The sequence below is a fragment of the Dermacentor silvarum genome, chromosome 1 (genome assembly GCF_013339745.2).
Source record: "Dermacentor silvarum isolate Dsil-2018 chromosome 1, BIME_Dsil_1.4, whole genome shotgun sequence".
NCBI classification, from domain to species: Eukaryota; Metazoa; Arthropoda; class Arachnida; order Ixodida; family Ixodidae; genus Dermacentor; species Dermacentor silvarum.
In genome coordinates this window covers 162,508,257-162,530,110 of record NC_051154.1, presented here as the reverse complement: position 1 = coordinate 162,530,110, position 21,854 = coordinate 162,508,257, and the positions used below count along the sequence as shown (strand labels likewise).

Below are 21,854 nucleotides of genomic sequence, written 5' to 3'. Positions count from 1 at the left end.
GTATGGAGACGTTGGAACTGCAGATAGTGTCACCCTGGAGCCCCGTTGTGTGCACACTGCGCGTACCACAGTGTGATTGGACGAACCAGGGGGCGAGGGTGATGTCGGGGAAGCTGTTTAAGTACGTTCAGGGCTGCTGGAGGGGATTCGGTGTAGATTCGGCTAAAAGAAAGAACATAAAAATTGTAACATCAATGTAACTTTTGGATTGTAGTCTTTTTGATGTCTGTGTAGGTGGTGATGGTGATGATGATGTTGAAGCAGGTGGGGTTAGCCTAGCATACATTGCCGGCACTTGTTCCGCTTGATCCTCCTATGAGTTGAGATCAGGGGTGTGTCACCAGGTGTCGATGAGCAACGTGTCTCGCAAGAACGCTATCAGCAGTCGTTGCGCTCTCTCCCTGATTGCCGCGGGCCCGCCGGGAAAAATGACGTCTTCAAAAGTGCTGTGCATAAGACCGCTAAATCAAATATTCTATGTCACCAATGTCACCACAGAAGGCACAGAGCGGGAAAGCGCAACGCCCAGTCTTGAATAACGAAGCCGGGGTGGGGTGTACGCGGGGTTCTGATGCGGTACAACAGGGTCGCTTCTTCGCGAGTAAGTCTATGAGTCACACAGGTTTCGTGTGGAGTCTTGTGGATCGCCCTAAAGTGAAAGCGGATTGCATCCTTAGGGTCCTGAAAAGGTTTTGGCGCTTTCGCGTTTGAGACATATGTCAGCGCTAGGCGTGCAAGAGCGTCAGCTTTTTCATTTCCATCAATTCCTACGTGGGATGGTATCCATTGAAATGCTACGTTAAATCATTTGCTCATTATGTCGTTAATCAGTTCCAGAGATCGCCTTGTAAACTTCTCGAGAGGTAGGCTACGATGTAATCTTTGTAACGCTGACTTTGAGTCCGTAAGCACCACGACATCTCGTGCAGAAAAGGCCCGTAGTTTCCGCAAAGCCGCGGTAATTGCGGCGCTTTCTACTGTTGTAGACGAAACTACATGATCCAGGCGGCCAGACCATGATACAACGAAGGAAGGCTATGCAGAATGCCGCTGCGCAGCTATCTGTTTTTGCACACACCAACCCGTCTGTGTACACTTGTACGTGGTTTTGAAACGCTGTGCTCAAGTGGTACAGCACAAGAAACTTTGCTTCGGCAGTTGAAATGGTGCGTTTCGCCGGTAGGTGGGGTACACTGAGACTGCAGGTAACGTCCAAAAAGACCATGGCGGGTCGAGGCGACTCCGTTTAGGCCATTCCAATCCTAAAAATTGGAAGGTGTTCAGCGCCGCATGGTAATGGGAGCGAGTTCTTGCTCTTAGACGCTGGAGAAGCGCCGTGCCTGCCCAGCCTTAATAGCTGCGTCAGCAAGGCCTGAGATGCCAAAAGGCGGAGTGGGAGAGACTCTGCTTCATTAGTAAATTTATTGTTTGAAGCCGCTCGAGCAACTCTCATCGCCAAGTCTGTGCACTGCCTTCAAGCGCTCGAACTGACTCGATCATGGTGACATCAGCGGCAGCTGATAGCGAATGCGGCTTGTTCTCAGTGCAGCGTTCAGTTTAAGCATGTACATAGGATTGTTTCCCCAACGCACACCTTCCAAGCGACGAAGTGAGTTGACTCTTTGTACTGATGTGTGTGTAAACAGTTTCCATTCTACCGCTTTCCTGTTCCATCTTAATAAAACAGTTGACCCCTTGCAATCAGCGTCACAGCCTTGCCTACGGTAATGGGAGTTCGCGACATCCACGACACCTTATAGTTTCCTTCACATCCATCGAAGCAAATATCAACTGGGAGCATATAACTCCTGTACATTTTTTCATCCCTTTGGACTCTGTAGTTCCCACTAAATTAAAAGCTCATAGCTGCGTCGCATGTTATAGCTTGTTTTGTCAAAATTGTAACTGATTACATGTAATTGGTTACTCAAAAATGTTTTTGAATTACAGTGAGCGTTACCAACAAAGTAATCGTTAACTTAGAATATTAACAATAAACTTCATTGATTACAAGTAATTAATTACATGTTATTCGTTAGGTGTAAGTCTGATTTCGTCACTTGATTGCTCCTTGCGGCGTTGACATTGAAGGACGGTATTGCTGGGTGTGCATGAGCATCAACTTCCTCATTGCCAGCAATACCAGTGTGGGAGGGAACCCACGGAAACTTCAGCGCAAAGCATTTGTTGGTGAGGTCTTTCCTGAATGGTAATGACTTGCGCGGAAACTCGATGGACTGTGTATAACGCGACATGGTTGTTGCAATGCAGCGTTCGAATCTATGAGGAGTTCTACATCCCGGGCAGGCAATGTTTTGTGCTGGTTTCCTGGTCTCCAGTGAAAAGCAATGCGGATCAGTGCTGGAAGCGCATCAAATTCACTAAGCTAATCGCGTGCGATTTCTTGGCGTCGTACTTGGTTTCATAATTTACTGCATGACGACGTTGCTGCAGACTTTATCGTTTCTTCAGATGAACCGTGTCTTAAAGCGGATCGAAGAATACTGCATGCGGTGCATATAATCAAGCTATTTATTGCATTTTATTTAATTAGTCGTTACGTTCCTTACAGCGCCTCTACGGCGGAATAAGAAGCAAAATGTACGTGGTCGGCCCTAATTGAGGAAGACGCCGGACTGGAAGTTGAGTAGATCCTCCTCAGACACGATGAGAGGTAAGGCGCATAATCGCTCTTCAAATCAGTTATTACCGACTGATATGTTACGAACGTGAAATACCTATTTTCTTGCTTAAGGGAGGACGAGAGACTTAAAATAACTTGATTATCTTTAATTAATTTGAATCAAATTTGCACAGTTGATGTATCCTTACCAGGTGATTTCAAATGTGCAAATATTTTGTTCCTGTGGGAAATCATTTTTACGCTATCCAAAACAGGGTGTTCTTTGTTTAGGGCCTCATTAGCTAATTAACAGCAAGTTGCGTGGTAAAGTACAGCACACGGAATCGATTCTGAATGTTCATAGCGCGTCGTAAGCTATATGTAGTTCTTTTAGGCCATTTTGAAGCGAAGTTATAGGTTGCCAGACATAGTCATAAACAATGCCCACATTGATGCGGTCTAGTATTGATACGTTGTAGTATCAAAGTGGGCATTTTTTATGACTATGTTTGACTTTATGTAAGCCAAGTCATTATATGCGTGCTGTACTGAGTGTAAGCTATTTGGTAAAACAGCCGCAACAGACATGATCAGGTGTGTCAGAAAGGGTTCGCGAAGAAAACTCTTTGCTTTAAAAATTCATTTTTTCTATGTGAACACGGAGGTGAAGGTTTAAAATCGTTTGTTACGTTGGCATGTTGATGCTACATCGTGAATTTTCATGTCAACTCGCTATACTCGAAATTCTCTTCACGGTTGTTCTTCGTTGTATGTGATGACACAACGGTCTAGATGAAGGTATTGTCCATTTTCGCGAAAGATGACATCAAGATTATGACTAAAGCAGTTCCATAAAGTTCTGCGCGCATCCAACGGTATATATTGGATGAATATTTTACGTCATTGCTATTGAGTTAGTTTTCAAAAGGACTGAAGGCACTGTGCCCCCTCTCCACCCATTACTTGATTGTCACATTAGTGTAAAGTTCACGTAATGCAACATAACCAGACTGATGGACGGGGTGGGGAAGGAGGAAAATCCGAAATTTCTCTGGCGCTGCAGCAGGAAAGGTAAACCACGTGTTTTGGTGAGTAAGAAGAACGATGTTGAGCCGACGTCGGCACTCTTCAGCAGGGACTTATGAACAATCTACACAACCCAACTCCAGGTGCACCACGCTCGCCAAGCATTTCTCGGGAAAAAGAAAAAAGAAGCACTGTTTGACAGAGAAAGCGCTTTCTACGAAAACACTGTGAAACACAGGGTCCGAAAAGTACAGTATCACAAATTCAAACTAAATGTCGCAGAGCATGACGGTAAGTTTACACCAATGCGACTCATTCCTGTCATTTTTTTTAAGCGCTCACTTGACAACTGCATCATCAGAAAGGCCGAATTATTGCAGGAGCAGAAGCCATCGCCAGGCCATACGGCCTTAAGCTTCTGCTTCTCTTCAGGCATATTCATTCATTCATTCATTCATTCATTCATTCATTCATTCATTCATTCATTGATTCATTCATTCATTCATTCATTCATTCATTCATTCATTCATTCATTCATTTAGATAATTGCACCATCAGAAAAGCAGGAATTGTAGGAGCAGAAGCCTTCGTCAAGCCATGGCCTTAAGCTTCTGCTTCCCTTCAGGAAAATAAATTCATTCATTCATAAATAACTGCATCATCCGAAAAGCACCGCACTTTTCTGATTTACAAAGTTACTTGCGTCCATACGGTGAGATAACGATACAAGACTGTTTCTACATGTCCGGAAGCTGTCGTCGCAGAGAAACCCAGTACAATGTCTATTCTGACTTTCCGGCACGTAGCCGTGGACTCTGGTTGATCGGGGAATGCGGGTACGGCGGCCAGAAACTATAAACGACACACGATCGCTATATTACGTCACCGAACCCTTGAGCTTTTTGGGAATATTGATTCCACGGTGTTAGGTTCTGACCAGCTACAGGTGAACAAAGGCACGACGGCCAATGCGGCCGCGGAAATTTTCGAAAACTTACGTGGCAGGGTCAGCGCCTCGGAGCTTATTCACCGCGACGCCGTCGTTGAGTGTCCGAGTCCGAGCTGCGTGCGGCTGCTGGCGTTGCGAGGCAGCCGAGAGGAGGGAGGGAGGCCGCTGTAACCAGGAGGGGGCAGTAGCGCTGACGCATTCGGAAGCGTTGCATCGCACGATGTTTTTCGCTTCTCACTCTTTCTTTTTGTCTATCGCGAGCTGGAGCGCTTATCGCGTTTCAGAGGGCTCGGCCACGTGTTTAACGGGCGACGGTGTCAGGCCACAATCTTACTCACGGCCACCCATACACGGCAATTCACTGATCATATATGTAGCGTTAGGGCGGTGGTGAGACACTCTTGAAGCGTTCTTCTCGCCTTCACTTCCTGCAAGCCTCCCACTGAAAAAAAAAAAAAAAAGTTGACCGTTGAGCGCATGGTTGAGTACGTTAAGCGATTATTTTGAACGAGCGATCTGCTTTCGTCTCCTCTAAAGGCTTTCATTCTACTTAAGGAAGTTTCAATCATCAGCGCAAGTTTGTACTACGTTTTTAACTCGAGCAGAGCATGACATGCCAAAAATATAGTCAGAGGTTTTTTTACTAACAAAATGGGTTCTGCCAATGCTCTGATGTGAAGCACCTTGGCTGCAGTATTAATCAGAGCCAAACGGTACAAACATATTAAGATTAAAAGGTGTCGAATGCTTTTTTCGAAGTGCATCTGAGACTGGCACGTATACTGCATGTTCTTGCGACGATTCTCAGGTTGTTAAAAATGGGGAATTCGAGGCAAAATTGAAAGTTTTACTTCCCAAGCTTTATAGTAGCGCCGGAGATTAGAGTCTGTGCAATAATCGTGAGCACCGATATTAATTAACAATATTTCTCTTATTAACATATAAGTTAATGTCATTATGGCTGTATTGTAACTGCAGAATTGAAGACAAGGCTGCCAGTACTCAAAGCACATTAGGTCTTGCTAGAAAGTTCGTATGTTTCCACACTGTGGAAAAAGAAAACATGGAAAATTGTTAGCTAAAACAAACAGCAACGCATTTCACGGCACATTTTCAGTATCGAAACTGATGAAATGCACAAAGTTTCTAGCAGGATGTTATGCTGTGAGCGCCGGAGGGCTTTAATTATGCACTGAAAACATGCCCCCTAAATTTATAATTTGAAAGGTAGTTAGTGAAATTGGTAATTAAATTTAAGATCGGCGATTATCGCGCTAATTTTGATGTCAGCCACTGTTATAAATCTTGGTAAAAACTTTCTATATCTCGAATTCTTTATCTTTAAGGATCAGAGACAGTCACCAGTGTAATACTTGGTATAATGCACCGCACAGTAGTAAGGCAGGGCGGTAAATTATTCTGATCTCTATAGGGCTGGATTGTACCAAACATACAGATACAGTCGAACCCGGATATGTCGAATCTGAAGGGGATCACAAAAACGTTTGATGTATAGGTAATTCAATATAAGAAATAAAAATTTCATACAAAAATTATCAGTGGGTTTTACTGCTGTTCGTTATACACAATAATTCGTTATATGTGTGGTCGATATATCCGGGCTGGACTGTTCTGTTTTAAATATATTCTTTGGATGTCTTGTATCTCCATCATGATACATTCGGCAAGAAGTGTATCATGATCTGCATTTTTGATACATCGATGGAAGTATCGCGTATTTTAAAGATACACGTATAACAAAATTTACGAAGATGCCCAGAATCAATGAAGGATAGCAAATGACGGCAATTCATGTTGTTCTCAGCAACAACAGTTTTATGTTAACTCATGATTCTAATAACGAAACATGACCCCATATATAAAGAATGGCCAGCACAGTGCCTCCTATGAACTCCGTGCATTCCAACCTTAACAAATAGGACCAGTTTGGAGAAATGAGGACTGAAAATGTGCCGTGAAATGAATAGCGGTTCCAGGTAACAGTTCTCCAGTTCTCATGCTGAATTTTTTAAAGTGTGGCACAAGATCTGGAAGAGCAATGTATTTCGTTGCAGCTTTTAAAGGGGCCGACAATCGCCTAGAACGTGTCATGAGATATCGGTAGAAATAAAAAGACCATTATTTATAGTGATAGAATCAAGCATGCTGTTCGCGACTTAAGTAGGAATTACAATTTTAAATTGGCACAAGAAGTCCCACAAGGGGTAAGTGGCGCGAAGTGGCGGTGAAACCTTGGTACTTGGGATGAAGCCAATGAGATTGGTGCACGTAAGTCGGCTGTTATCAAGTGTCGCATGTTTATTGTTTAAAATCGCAGTCTTTATATGAGTACATATGCGTTTGAGTGTTATTCCGTAAGCATTGCGAATAAAAATTGGTTCACGCTTACGAGCGGCGCTCCCCTTCGCGACAACGAGTGGAGCGGCAGAACTTACTAGGACAGCCGTGGCGTCTCTCATTGCATGGCGGCGCACATGAGTGCTTTTGTACACACGTGAGTATAGGAGTGAGTACTCCGAGTTCTGCAGTTTCCGTGGGAAATACAAAATGCCATAGCTGGGTGCCAGCACCACAATAGGTTTGTTCGATTCAGAAAACGTACAGGGTGCCTCAAACGAAAAAGTGCAGACGGTGCCGGTTGTAGTGCACCGGGCTGCACCCATTCGCTGCAAGGTTCAAGGGTACATTGCACCACGGCGACACCTTTCCTTGCATCTTGTGCAGTCGAGCACGGGGGGGGGGGGGGGGGGGGGGGGAGTGCAGGGCTCGCCGCTGTACCTTGGACAATCAAGGGCCTAGGTGCAAAATGTAGAGTAGGCTAAAGAATCGCCTGTCATTGTATTTGACCAAACAATTTGGACAGGAAACCATCAAAGAACGTAGCTAACATCAGAGATGAAATTCCACCTTAAAAAAAGACAAATTCTGCAGAACCCATCTCTCGATGACAGTCGATGGTTATGCTTATAGCATTGAATCAATATGGCGACACAACATAATGCCACCATCGAAAAGAGTTATGTATGAGGCGGGTACTGGAGCGGGACTCCTCTTTCACCCTTTCCTAAGAACACTCGGCGCCATCTAGTGCCGCCGCCGCGAAGCCTGCGCGGGGCGTCTGAAAAGCCCAGCGCGCCGGTGCGTGCCCACACTGCGAAACGCGTCATGCGGCAACCGAGCTCCTCTCTCGCACTTCTTTCTAGACACGCCGAGCCATCTATTGGCGTCATCCGCACGCTGCGTCATCTAGACACATACTCAGGCACCCAAGTTGGGGAAAGGTTCACTGAACAGCCGCGCATTCATGGCGCAAACCAGTGCATTCATAGCGCAGCTCGCCAAAGCGTTTGTGCGAAAGACGTTCATTGAAAAATGGCACATACCCAGAGCATTTGTGGCGCAGCCTGCTAAGCATCGGGTTGATTTCCTTGAGGAACCCTTGTGAGGCGGGTTCGATTCCGCTCAGCATCCGAGAAATTTACGAGATCTTTTTCGTCATTGTAGAGCGGCACAAGTACCCACGTTGGCGTTAAAGACGTTCATTGAATACCGGCACACACCTACTGGCACATACCCAATGACCCAAGGTGGCATCAAAGAGGTGAGTGAGTGAGTACGAACTTTATTGAGGTCCTGAGGAGAAAGAATTAAAGCGGGGCCGGAGGCCCCGCCAATCAATCCGGTGGCTCCACCCAGGTCGGGGCCGGTAGGCAGAGTCCTTCGGCGACGGCCCGGGCCCTCTGGACAGCCTTGAGCTGAGCGATGAGCTCTGTACTTCTCAGCGCTGAGTCCCAGGAGGACTGGTCAGGAAAGTCCGTGCCCGCGTTGGCAGGGCACAGCCAGAGCATGTGTTCGAAGTTGTTGTATTCGTGGCCGCAGTGTGGGCATGCAGTAGGAAGGTCGGGTTGATCCTGCTTAGTGTTGTTGGTGTGATGTATGTCCTAGTCTGCAACTGTCTGTAAGTGACGGCCTGTGCTTTTTTTTTTTTGAGGTTTTGGTGCGGAGGAGGAAAAATTCTTCGTGCTAACCTATGATTTGAAGTGATTTTGTGGTATGATACGAGCGGGTCTTTGTTGTCTAGATCCCTGCAGGCTGGGTTGAAGCGAGGGGGCGGACCGCAGACGCGGAATGTGAGTTCTCGCGCCAGTTGGTGTGCCCGCTCGTTCGGATTACAGTCAGGAGGTCCGGAAATGTTGCCCATGTGGGCCGGGAACCATGTGACGTGTGGAGATGTGAGATTGTCTCCTCCCGGTTCTTGGAAGATTTTGTTGACAACCGTAGCTGCTTTCCTGGAGACGAGGGCCGCCGAGAAGGTTCTGATGGCTGTTCTTGAGTCCGAGTAAATGACGGAGGCTTCTTTGCAGCTTCGAAGGGCCACCGCGATGGCCATTTCTTCTGATTCGTGAGTGAAGTTGGTAACCACCGTGGCTGCGCTGACGAGTGAGCCATGGGCGTCCACCACAGAGACCGCGTACGCGCCTCGATTCCAATATCTGGCCGCGTCAACGAAGAGGACTTACGTTTCGTTACGCTTGATGTTGTCAAGGATTGCCTTCGCTCTCGCTTTTCTCCGCCCTTCGTTGTGGGTCGGGTGTATGTTTCTTGGTATTGGATCAACGGTTATTGACCTCTTGGCCTTTGTGCATAGTTGCGACCTCTCTGGTGGCATGAAGAGGGGCTGTATGTCTCCTTCTAGTAATATCTCGATGCCCGCCTTTGTGAGTGAGAGCCGACTAATTTGGGCGGTTCGCTGTGCTTCAAAGAGTTCTGTTGCCGTGTTGTGTAGCCCCAATTGGAGGAGTCGTTCCGTGCTAGTGTTTCTAGGGAGGCTTAGGACCTTTTTCAATCCTGTTCTGATTAGTGTGTCGATTTTGTTCAGCTCCATCTTCTTCCAGTTGAGGAAGGGGGCGGCGTAGGTTACGTGGCTGATGAGGAACGGCGTGAAATGCTTTCATGAGGTTGTCCTCTTTCAGTCCGTCCCTGTTGTTGGCGACCCGTGATATGACCCTGGTGAAGTTGTGGGTGCTCTTTGTGATGCGCTTTAGTGCCTCCGCGTTGTCATTGCTGTAAGCCCCAATGACCATGCCCAGGACCTTAATTGTGTTACACCTGGGGATGTTTCCTCCGTCCCTGGTGTGTAGGTGAACGGGGAGGCAGCTAAGGGGCTGTCTCTGCCTGGGGCCTTGTTTGCACAGGAGGAGCTCTGATTTGCTGGGGGAGAGCTTCAGTCCCGTGTTTGTAAGGAAAGCTTCCGTGGTGTCCAGCGCTTGCTGTAGGTTCTGCTCCAGAGTGCCTAGCGCCCCCGCTCGTGGACCAAATGGTGATGTCGTCCGCGTAAATCGCGTGCCCTACCCCCGGGACTTTCGAGAGTTTGCTTGTGAGATCGTGCATTGCGATGTTGAAAAGAAGCGGCGAAAGCACTGACCCTTGCGGGGTGCCGATGTTACCTAGCATGCGCTTTCTGCTTCAGATTTGTCCGACGTTTATGGTGGCCGTTCGGTTATCCAAAAACGATCTTACAAAATTGTGGAAATTTACTCCGAGATCTGAAGTGGAGATTTCGTTGAGGATGTATTCGTGCCTGACCGTGTCGAAGGCCTTGGTTAGGTTGAGCGCCAGGATGCCTTTTACATCCCTGGATTTGTTGTCTATGACGGCGCTCCTGATGAGTAGCATGGCGTCTTGCGTGGATAGGGATTTTCTGAAGCCTATGAGATTGTGGCGGAATAGGCCGTTTTCTTCAATGTGCTCTCCAATTCTATTGTGGATGGCATGTTCCGCGACCTTCCCGAGGCACGACGTAAGGGAGATGGGCCTCAGATTATCTGCATGGAGTGGTTTTCCGGGTTTGGGGATGAGGACTACATTGGCAGTTCGCCATTCGTCCGGCACCCGGCCTTCAGCCCATACCTCGTTAATTTTGCTCGTAATAATGTGTATGGCTTTGTCATCTAGATTTCTGAGTAGTTTGTTTGTTAGTCCGTCTGGGCCGGGGGCCGAGCGTCCGTTTAGGTCGTGAAGGGCGTGCACAATCTCCGAAACTTCGAAAGGACGATCTAGCGAGAGTTGAGGTGTCCCCTTGTATTGGCGTGTCGGGTCGTCCCACGTCAAAGAGGTTCGTTGAAGACCAGTACAGACCGAGTGGCACATACACAGTGCTCAAAGTCGGCGTCAAAAGTTTCATCGAAAAGCGGCACCCACCCAGTCCCACATCTACAGTGAGCCGTGTCGGTGTGAAAGAGGTTCCTTGAAGAGTGGCACACATGCACACATTGCCACATACACGGTGACCCAAGTTTTTCCGATGGTTAGTTTTGAGCGCTGTTCCCTCAGCACAGCAGCCTGATGCGCTATCCCATTCGACCACGGACTACCCAGTGACACAGGTAGGCGGTTAAACGGTTAGATACAAAGATACAGAGATCGATCGATAATTCGCCCCCAGTATAAGAGCGTAAAGTACCCTAAAAAATGCCATCGCATAAAAAACATGAAGCCCAGGAACATTGTCTTCATAAACAAAATGTGACTTCCTCGCAGCTATGGCTGCACTTGTCGTCCACTTCCCATCAATGACGGCGTATAATTGCTATCGCGCTCACCCGTACAGTATGTTTCTAGCGTACGACTACATCCTCACTGCAGATCGAAAAAATTTGATCAAATATTTTCCACGGCGTTTTCCGTGGTGATTGGACACTGACCGGTAAGCTTTCCATTGCGCTAAAAAATGGGTACCATAAAATTGGTTGTTAGTCCCATTAAGTATTTAGACATGGACTTTATTAGCGCGGATCCATTCACTACTGAATAACTGGACAGACGCTCAGTAAAGGAATTCGAGGCCGCTAAAAGCAGGCGCTAAACACGAAAGTGGGCTTATTGCACTCACGGCGCTCGCCACAGCCGTACAACCCCGGCGCACCGCCATGCATTTTGAAGCCACGTTATTACGTTGTAGCGAAGTGACGCCGATGTTTACAATCAGACGCATCACACCATGAGGGAGACGACGATGAAGGGGGGAAGCTCCGGCAGAGAGGCAGGCAAGAGCAAATCGGCAGGAATGTTTCCCGACAAACACAGCGACAGATCTCCCTGGTGCGACTCCACCCCGACACTAGAACACATCACTTACCAATGCACGCAGCGTCCGGCAGACGCCGTCTCGCCGCTACTTAACGATACACTCAGCAATTGGTCGTGGCAGGCGCGACTTTCCGAACTGGACTTGGGAAGCCAATTGGCGACCCTCGACCAGGCCCGGCGCGCCGCAATAGCCAGTGCCCACAGAAACCAAGCACGATCTTTATTTAAATAAAGTTGTTTCTCTCTCTCTCGGCAGGCACGACAACGAAGAGTAGCATTTGACAAATTAACTTTGTTTAACTCGATATTAATTTAAAGCTACACTGCATGTGCACTTGTTAAACAAACAACACACAAAACGCTGTCATACCGGTCGTAGGCGGCCTGCCTGATTCGCGGTGTCTATCGTGGTAAAGTTGCACAGTGTACTGCTGTATTCTTGCTCACCCCCCAAATGATTAGATCCCGTTTAAATCGACTGTTTCAGCATCAAAGGGACTTGGGGGAGACGCGAGCCTCTCCACCAATTGCCGACTCAGACCAATCAGGCAAGCTGACGCGAGCCAATAGCGGCGAGAGTTTAAGCGGCACGACATGGCCCCGAAAACTACGCTGGGAACGAAACTAACCACGGCTGCTAGATAGTAGAGCAGAGCGAGAACTGATCGCGACCCGTACACAGACTCGTCCCCATCCGTTTCGCGGTTCCGCCAAGGTTGGCCGCGTGCAGAAGATGGATGGATGGATGGACGGATAGATGGATGGATGAATGGATGGATGGACGGGTGGATGGATGGATGGATGGATGGATGGATGGATGGATGAATTAATGAATGGATGTATGGATGGAAGCTATTCGCGTCCCCTTTGAAACGGGGCCGTGCGTTGCGCCACCAAGCTCTTGTTCTTATTTTGCCTAATGTTCTACTTATCCTTCTTTGTTTAAATTGAGGAGTCATTGCACTCTGTAAAGGTGGATGACTAGCAAAAGTGTAGCACATCACAGAGGGTTAGACAAGGGCACATGTATCTATTTTCATCATTTGGTAATGGTAGCGACGATAGCTTTGTGATTACTGTGACATACACTGATTGGTTCGGTTACAATCTTAGGAAGATTCTTGGCCAAAATTAAATCTATACACGACCTTTGTTGATTAGTTGAGTAACTTGGATTGGTGTGGCACTTCAAACGAAACTGTTCCACCACAAACTGAGTGAACCATTTCCTGTCTGGTTTTGAAATGTCCACATGAATGTCTCCAACGATGATCACAGGGGTAATGTCATCACGACTAACCCATGCAAAGTGCGTGGTCATAAACTTCTCGATATCACACTTAGGTGTGCCTGGAGATATATGCCTAGTGAATATCACAAAAAGGTGACATGTCCTGCAGTGGACATAAATATAGGCCGATGATGATGGTGATGATGATGATAATTATGAGGATGATGAATATCACAATTCCGTCTTTCGTTTGTACGGCACAGACATCCCCACAGTCGGTGGCAGTGTCCTCTTGCAAGTCAAGGGTGTATGGTTGTACATACAACATTTAGTCCTTTGCGTAACGCCTCCTGCTCATGAGTCCATGTGCGGTTCACAAATGATCCCAGTATACCCATGAACTGAAAACAATGCATCTTGATTTATTTTTCTATTTTATTATTATTATTTATTATTATTAGGGGTGGAGTGCTTAAAGCTTGCTTCACCTCCGCCGTGTGTCAGCCCGGCATTGCCCTATCCCCGGGATTGGCTCACGCTCACCTTTTTATTGTTGACGCACAAATACAAAAAATACATGGAACCCTACCCATATACAGCTTCGCTGTAAAAAAAACACACACACAAAGAATTCTCAGCATCAAACTTTCTGAACCGCAATCGGGAACATTGTACGCCTCCATAGTTTGTGGTCGCCCTACTTTTCTGCCACCAAACCTCCAATAGCCTTTTACAGTTAAACCTGCTTATAACGAACCTCCGTATAACGAATTCCTGGATATAACGAAGTTTTTCGATTCCCCGCCGTTACTCCATAGAAGCACATGTATTTGAGACCTCTACGTAACGAAGTGGCAGCGGGAGACCCCCTCGATATAACGAATTTTCCCCTCCGACCACCTAGAGATTTCGCCCAAAATTTTGTCATTTTTGCGCGAGCAGCAACCGGAAGCACCTTCTCCGCCGCGATGGAATGCGAAGCGAGCGTATGTGTGCGTGCGTGCGTGTGCGAGGCGGCCCTGCATCCCTCGACCCGGCGATCTTGCCGCCGCGGGCGTGACCTTTCCCCCTCCCTTCATTCAAATCTGATCCTGCCGCTTGCTGCAGCTGGCCTAGCCCGCCAAGCCGGTCCCCTCTCCTTTTCCAGCTGATGTTGCCGACGCGCTGGTACATGCTGTGGCACATCAGACTCGATGAGCGCGGACACGCGCTGTCAAACGCTGGCGGCGTGTGGAAGCGCCGCTGGAGAAGCGAGCGAAGTGACCTTCATGCTGTCTATCGCTTCAACGCAAACTGAGCGCCGAGAACACACAGCACGCAGAAAGCTACGAGCCGCCGACGCACCTACACTGCATGGCGATGAAAGCTGCGCGAATCGCGTACAACGATCGGCTGAATCATAGCCGTCCAGGCGCGACCAATATTATGGGATTGCTGCCACCCAGAGTACAAGAACTCACGGGAAAAGATCGTCGTGTGGCGTTGTCCGGACGGGTTCACAGCGCAGCTGGGCGTTTTCTGCGACTACTGAAAGGATGTGTCCGCGACCTTCTTGAGCAATTACTTCGAGTGCAAACTGGGAACGGATGTTTGCAGAACGCACAATTACCGCAGCACCTCTCATAAAACCGCGGATATCGCGGCTACGGTACAGTACACTGTAGCTACGGCATCTGTGGCTACGGTACCGCGGCGGCTGAACACGATTGCCACTGCACAGCGTGGCCAGCCCCAGCGATTATTCCGCGTCCAGCAGTCCATGTTTTGATAAAAAGTGACAGAAATTGTCAAATGGACATTAAACCTAGATAATAAGTCGTTTTATTTACCGCGATTACATAAAAATGGTTTAATTGCAGATACACTCTGCCCCAACGCAGATCGCTTTCAAGATACGGCCTGCGCGACCGCGCGCCGCCCCGCTATCCGTCCCCCCTCGCTCCCTCGCCGGTGCCTCGAGCGCAACGGAAGAAGGCGCGCTTCCTCCCTGCTTTTCTTGCGCGCGCGAGATTTAGACGCGGTCGTCGGCTCCCCTCGCACGTTTTCACTCGCACATACAGCATACGGCGCGCGGCGACTGCGTTATCGCCCTTGGACTTTAGGGTACGGCCACGATAGCGGCAGAAACACGCTGCAAAAACGCGCGTCAGAAACGCGCGGCAAAAGCGGCAAGAATCGGGGGTCTTGCGGCGTGCCGCGCGAAATGGGTTCTGCGGCAAATGCCGCGTGCCGGGAGATGAAGAACCAATCAAGAGCGATGAGGGTGACGTCACGGAGCCATCACAACCGGAACGCCGCCGGTCTGCGCCGGGTTTTCAATCGACGATCGTCGTCTCTCGCATGAAACAACGAGCGCTCGCGATGTTGCTCGCCCATTCGGAGAGCGCGGGAGATCTTATCGCGCTGCCGCGCGGCGAGACGCGCGTGGCACGGTGGCCTCGCGGCAAGGCGCTGACGCGCGGCAACTTGCCGCTCGCTGCATGACGCGCGCGTTTTTTGCCGCTAGCGTGGCCGTACCATTATATGCGGAATATCATGAGCCAAAACCAATTTTAGGGCCACAACGCGTCATGGACACCATCTTTATATAGCAAATACGGATCTCAGGGGCCATACTTTTGCTGGCGGAAACCGAAAATACGTCATAGTTGTCGCCCCCGGCACTTTGGGCGGCCAATGCCATCGTCAAGCCACCAAGCCAAGCGACATGAAAAGTCAAAATGGCCGCTCGGGCCGGCGCGGGGTGGCAGTTCGCAACGTATGATGCGGGAACGGTCCCACAGTTGCGACGCAACAGCGGGGTTACCAATGCATTGAGTTCTAAGGGAGCTGTGCCGGGACCGGTCGAAAACGACGTAACAGCCGCAAAAACGCAGCCCCCGGGAACGTAACAGCGAGGTTCTACTGTAACACTATACGACGCTACGACGCCATCGTGACGCGTGCTCTTCGTTTCCGATACCTCGCGCTTGTGCGAAACGACACGCGTCCACGCATCCGGTACCTGGTGTGACATTCCGAGGATGAGTGCTTCGACGAAAACGGAAAACGGGTGCGCGTTACAATTGAGGGCGCGTTAGAATCGAGTAAATACGGTAAACGTTTATTTTTCGAATTTTCGTGCCGAACCTGCATATAACAAAATCCTCTTTATAACGAAGTTTTTCGGGAATTTGTCAATTTCGTTATATCCAGGTTTAAGTTACTAACTTCTATTGCGGACATGACTACTTTCCCCCTGCTAACCCTGAACCGAATAGCTTCAAGCAGGCCAACGTAGCCTTGACCACCAGCTGCGAAGATATCTTCACGTTAAAACATGTTCCATCGTTTCCCTATCTTTACCGCAACAAGCACACGCTTCTCCTTCCTTGGTATACCTCGCTTTATGTCTACGCGTTCTAAGGCATCCTGATCTCGCTAAGAAAAGCAAAGAGCTTCCCTTTGAGTTACCATAAATTGCTTCTTTCCTGATTTCGTTTTTACCTCTTAGGTAGTTGCTCATAGCCGGTTCCTTTTCTAATGCCGCCACCAAGGATATTGTCTCAGCCTCCCTGACTTTCTGTTTAACGTTCTTTGTGGCCATGTTGCTTCCTATACCGGTCGAATACTTGCTGGTAAGCTTACTATTTCTTTTCTTCCACTGTGAGTCAATGTTTTTCCTGTCCAAATACCTGAACACTCTCACAACCCATTTACTTTCTTTAATATTCTTCAGTCGTTCTGGAAAATCAATTTTACTCTGCGCTTCCCTCACTTGAAAACTTGTCCAGCCCATATTACCCTGTACAGCTTCATTTGTAGTCTTCCCGTGAGCACGCAGTGCAAGGCGTCCCATTTACCTTTGGTTGCCATTGAGTCCCGATTGTATCTCGGACTTCAAGCAAACAGCCACATTTACAAATGTAGGTCATGGAGCCATTACACATTTCCACATACCCCGGAGCACCTCGTACCAATTGTATCCCCATAGCGCTCTGGGTTTCATTATGGCCGCATTTCTCTTCTCCTTTGCTATTATAGTTTTTTCCTGCGGTTCCTTCTATTGCCTTCGTTTATCCATACATCAAGGTATTTGTATTATTTTACCACAGATATTTCCTGGCACTGTATTGACACTGTCTGTTCACTGTTTTCATTGAATACCACAAAACCTGATTTTTTAACGCTAAGTTTCATTCCTAAATTATCACCTTCCTATCCACAGATATTAGCCAGATGTTGCATATCACTGTGCCTGTTAGCAAGCAACACAATTTCGTCAGCATAAAACAAACCTGGAAGCTGCTGCTCTGCTATTGTAGCCACCTGGTTGTATGAGAAATTAAACCCGGTATTCATTCCATCTAGCGCCCTTTCCGTCCTTACTATGTATATTATAAACAACAGTGGCGATAAAGGGCACCCCTGTCTCAGCCCCTTGGTGATATCAACTTACTCCTCGCTCCTCATCCCTGACCATTTAACGCAAACGGTATTTTCTTAGTAAATCTTTCTGAAAAGCTGTATAAAGTCGTTGCCTAAGCCTTCCACTTCCAGAATATTTCACAAAATGTTGGGGTCCACGGTGTCATACGCTCCGGCGATGTCTAAGAAAAAGCCACAGATAACGGTCTCCTTTCTGTTCTGGATATTTCAATACACTGAATAAGAACAAATTATCGTCCAGACGCCTACCGATTTGAAGTCATTCTTAAGTTCTCCCAATATGCCATTATGTTCTGTCCATGCTTGCAGTTTTAATTTAATCACCCTGCATTGCTAACCTGTACATTACCGATGTAATGGTCAACGGTCTATATGAGTGAACTTTATCTTTTCCCTCTTACCTTCATAAACAAAATTTATAATTTTTAATTAAATAGAAGATTCATTTGACGGGGCGCGCTCTTAGAGAAATTTACTGTCATGTTCGACTGCGTTGGCCGGGCGAGAACACATGCCCAGGGTGCCATTGTGGCCGCTTCCGCTGGCGCGAGCACCCCCATGCAAAGGCTCCAGTTGCCCGCACGGCAGCTTTTAGTGGTTTCTCTTCTCGGACCTCGCTTGCTGCCGGCTCCCCCACCTCGAGGAAGATGAAGTTGTTACAAAAAAAAAGTGCCCCACGGCATACTCCATGAAAACGTGATGAAAAAGACGTCTGATTATTCCGTCATAGGTGCACGGAATTTGGTCAGCAGTTCACCATCTGCAATAATGTGAGTATCATGAGTCACAAGAACATGGATGTCGTCATGATTAGCCAGCTGCGTTAAAGAGTGTACAAGGAAACGTAGGGCCCACTTTCACTCTTAGAGTCTGTACATTAACCACTGTAACTCCAGCCTATTCTTCAGCTTTCTTTTACAATACATGTACAGCCTCCCGCATTTTCAACTACGCGTCACACGTCATTTTATCGCCTTATAGCGGTGATAATCAGCGAGACCAGCGTAAGTACTCTCAGGCGCATTAATCACTCTCCTGTGCAAGAGTCGTCTAATGCGATGTTCCCTTCAGGAGGACGCAGGACCACACTATAGTGTTCTCGCGCGCTAAAGTTAAAAATGCGGGAGGCTGTATTTTCCCGCCTGTTAAGTTTCTAAGTGAATAGGTTTACGAAAATGACCTCCAACAATTTCCTGTGTCGGTAGTCAAGGAAAGATGTCAGGTGTCAGCTCAAGTTATGCTTACTCGAGTGAGACTGACTGGAGCAAAAAAACGACAACGCGTGGGGTTAAGCCCTCTATACCTAAAGCTGTGAATGAAGATACATCGACATTTAGTACTCGATAGAAGTCCGTAGTGCGTTAGCATGAAATATAGTCAAATCTCTTCGAAGCATAATTTTGGTGCTGCCAATTCGTGGACCAGTATGTCACTGCAATATGCTACCAAGAATGCTTGTTGGCTTACCTGGCATTGCGTGAACAGCGTATTCCCGAAGAATGCACGGGAATTTGTAACCATGAGCGTTGGTTTTAATCCCAAAATACCCGCCATGGTGACTCAGTGACTATGCTATTGTGCCATTGAGCGCGAGCTCCCTAGTTCACTTCCGGCCGCGATCGCATCATATTGCTTGGATCACCATGTAATATACAGGGTGTTCATTTTTAAGTTTTACATAATTTTTAAAAATCGCCTGTGGCAGGTAACGTGTACCCTGGGAATTATGGTATAACACGTAGATGACGAAGTAGCCGTGTAATTCTTGATACCAGGGTCCGAGTGGAGCGGACGGGATTGCTGCTGCTTTTATCGCGAGCTATTGCGGTTAACCTTAACGAAACATCACGATTTTGTGTCATTTATTTATTTATTTATTTATTTATTTATTTATTTTAACATGCTGCAGCCCCGAAGGGCTATGAAACTACGTTTCCGTGACTCCAATGATATGGGGAAAGTAGGACAAAGTTAATGACAAGAAATCGGGAAGCTTGTTGACTAAGCTTTTGGCGTGAATATTTAAAATGCGGAGACTATCGGGAAAGTCACGTGGACGTCAACGAGAATTAGAGGCAGTAGCTGAAGTAGACGCCCTTGCATCGCGATTACGAGACTGCACAATCGTGTTAGTATGCGCGTCCCAATTGTGGCGCAGGTTATCAATAAACACGTGGTCGTGTACTATGCGCACGGAGGAGCCGCTGTTGCGGTAAGTTCTGGTTGCCTCCCATAGCTTTCCTCCGATAGATCGCAGGTTGACTGAATAGTCCTCAGATATGCGTTGACCGGTACCCTTCAGCTTAGACGCATTTCTAAGAATTTGCGCTTTCTCACGAAAATCCAGACGTTTCAAAGCAATGGGGCGGGAGCGGCCTGTGTTACGTCCACCGATCCTATGACACCTTTCAATTTGTGGGCAGTCCGTGCTAAGCGTTTCCGTGAAAAATTTTGTAACGAAGTTGACCAATGCCACATTATCATTATCTCGAAATTCGGAAATTCTATGCAGAATCAAATTATTACGGCGCAGTCTATTTTCTAGGTCGTCATTCGGAACCGTGAGCTTAATCACTTTCTCATTAGGAAACCAAGTGTGCTTTTTAATTCATTCATCCTTTTTGTTTAGGTACACTAGACGCAGTACTGGATGATTCAAGAGCGTTAAGACGCAACGCAATTCGAAGCGCGAATTGACAGAAGAACGAAGTGCAGCAATATCCTGTGCTATTTTATTTTGACCAGCCAGCAATCTGGAAAACATGGCAGAAACGGAAAGTTCGCTATCCGTGGATGCCGAGTCGCTATCGGAACCGCCCACATCTCCACTCGGTAACAGCGCAGGTGTTCCAGAGCCAGTGCCACAATTTTCACCGGAAGTATCCTTACGTCCCCTTGGCCCAGGGTTTAACTCAACGTCTCCACATAAACACAAGCAACTCATACAATGCACAAGCCGAGCATAAACGGAAACATATAAAGATACAACAGTTTTTGGGCAAGTAAACAGCAGCAAGTGACGGTTATCTGAACGGATACAACGTGCGTTGTCTGAGTAACATACCTGCACAATAAAGAAGCACCGCGTGAGCATTGTGTTGCTGCTGCTTCTGCCTCGCCCACTGAAGCTGCGCTGTGGCTGGGAGCCTTTTATATCCAATACTGATGACGTCACAGAGTTTGCCCTGCCGACGGTTTGTTGACCCAGTGGTGAGTCAGCATAGACGCTTGGGAACAGCGCAGGCGCAGCGGACATGCCAAGATTATCACTAGGCAGAAAGACAGGAAGGGCAGTCTGCATACATCTTCGGTGATCGGCAAGTTGATTTGCATAGGTTGACGCATTCCGGACCACCACGCTGTCCAGGCACCGATGATTCCAGAAGGCTGGCAAGGAACAGCACAATAAAGAAGCACCGCGTGAGCATTGTGTTGCTGCTGCTGCTGCCTCGCCCACTCGAACTCAGTAAGGGAAGCGGCATCGAAAGATACCAGAATTACAGCGGTGAACGGATTTGTTCACCTTGACACACCGAGCAACGAGCACCTCGACATATTCGAACACCGTTCTCCGAACGCCACACGCGCCCCAGGAGCGGGCCTGCGTGGCCTCGCGAGCATCGGGAATGGCAGGGGAAACTAGCGGCAATGGTCACGAAATGGAAATAGAGAACAATAACCGAGACTCGACAGCGGTACAGAGCAACATGGAATTCGATGAGAACAGCGGCAAGACGCTGAGTCAAGCTGGCCCATGGTTCCAACTTCCAAGCAATCAAGGCAAGGAAAAACAAGAAGGCGCCGAACGAGGACCGCATACAAGAGGGAGGAAAGCAAGGAAACCCCCGGAATCAGCAATGAGGACTGAACGCGAGGAGCAACCCGAGAGTGGAAGCAAGCATGCAAACCAACAGCAAGCAGCAACAACAGCAGCAAGATCAGGGAAGCAGAACCAACAGCAAGCCACTGTCGCGACGCGCGACGCCGCCGCTGCCAGAGAATGATTAAAAGGTTGTGTACCGACCAAGAACTGGCATGAAGTTGTCCAGCTGGCCGGATGAGAAGATAACCGAGGGACTTGCAAGGGCAAGGGCCATTGCAAAGAATTTTGCGCGAACGTAATCATCCAAACCTAGTGGAAGCAGAACCTGATAATTGCGAGCACCGCAGACGAGGACTACGCACTCAAGCTCGGTTCCATCAACAGCATCGAACTAGGGGCGGCCACATACGAGATGACGCCGTACATCAAACCGCTCCCAGGAACAGTACGTGGAGTCGTGCGCGGTATCACTGCGTGTACGACAGAGGAACGACTGGCGGAACTTCTGGCAGCCAACAACTGTGGCATCCTCGGTATGCTCGGAAAATCCACCTCAGCAGTTATCACCTTCGAAGGTCCGCACGTCCCTTTCTATGTGAATGTGGCCAGCTCGTACACACGTTGCCGCCCATACCGTTGATCGGTACAGTATTGCAGAGCCTGC

General features: G+C 48.0%; 1 long non-coding RNA gene and 1 pseudogene across 1 annotated transcript in view; one reads left to right on the top strand and one right to left on the bottom strand.

Moving 5' to 3' along the window:
* The window catches only part of LOC125940615 (uncharacterized), a 58,746-nt gene extending 53,954 nt beyond the window's left edge, over positions 1–4,792 (bottom strand). Inside the window, exon 1 of the long non-coding RNA XR_007463811.1 lies at positions 4,648–4,792. This is a non-coding gene — a long non-coding RNA (uncharacterized LOC125940615). The remainder of the gene's footprint in view (positions 1–4,647) is intronic.
* An 8,571-nt stretch (positions 4,793–13,363) lies between these two features.
* LOC119437941 (U2 spliceosomal RNA) lies at positions 13,364–13,481 on the top strand (annotated as a pseudogene).
* Positions 13,482–21,854: the final 8,373 nt, after the last annotated feature.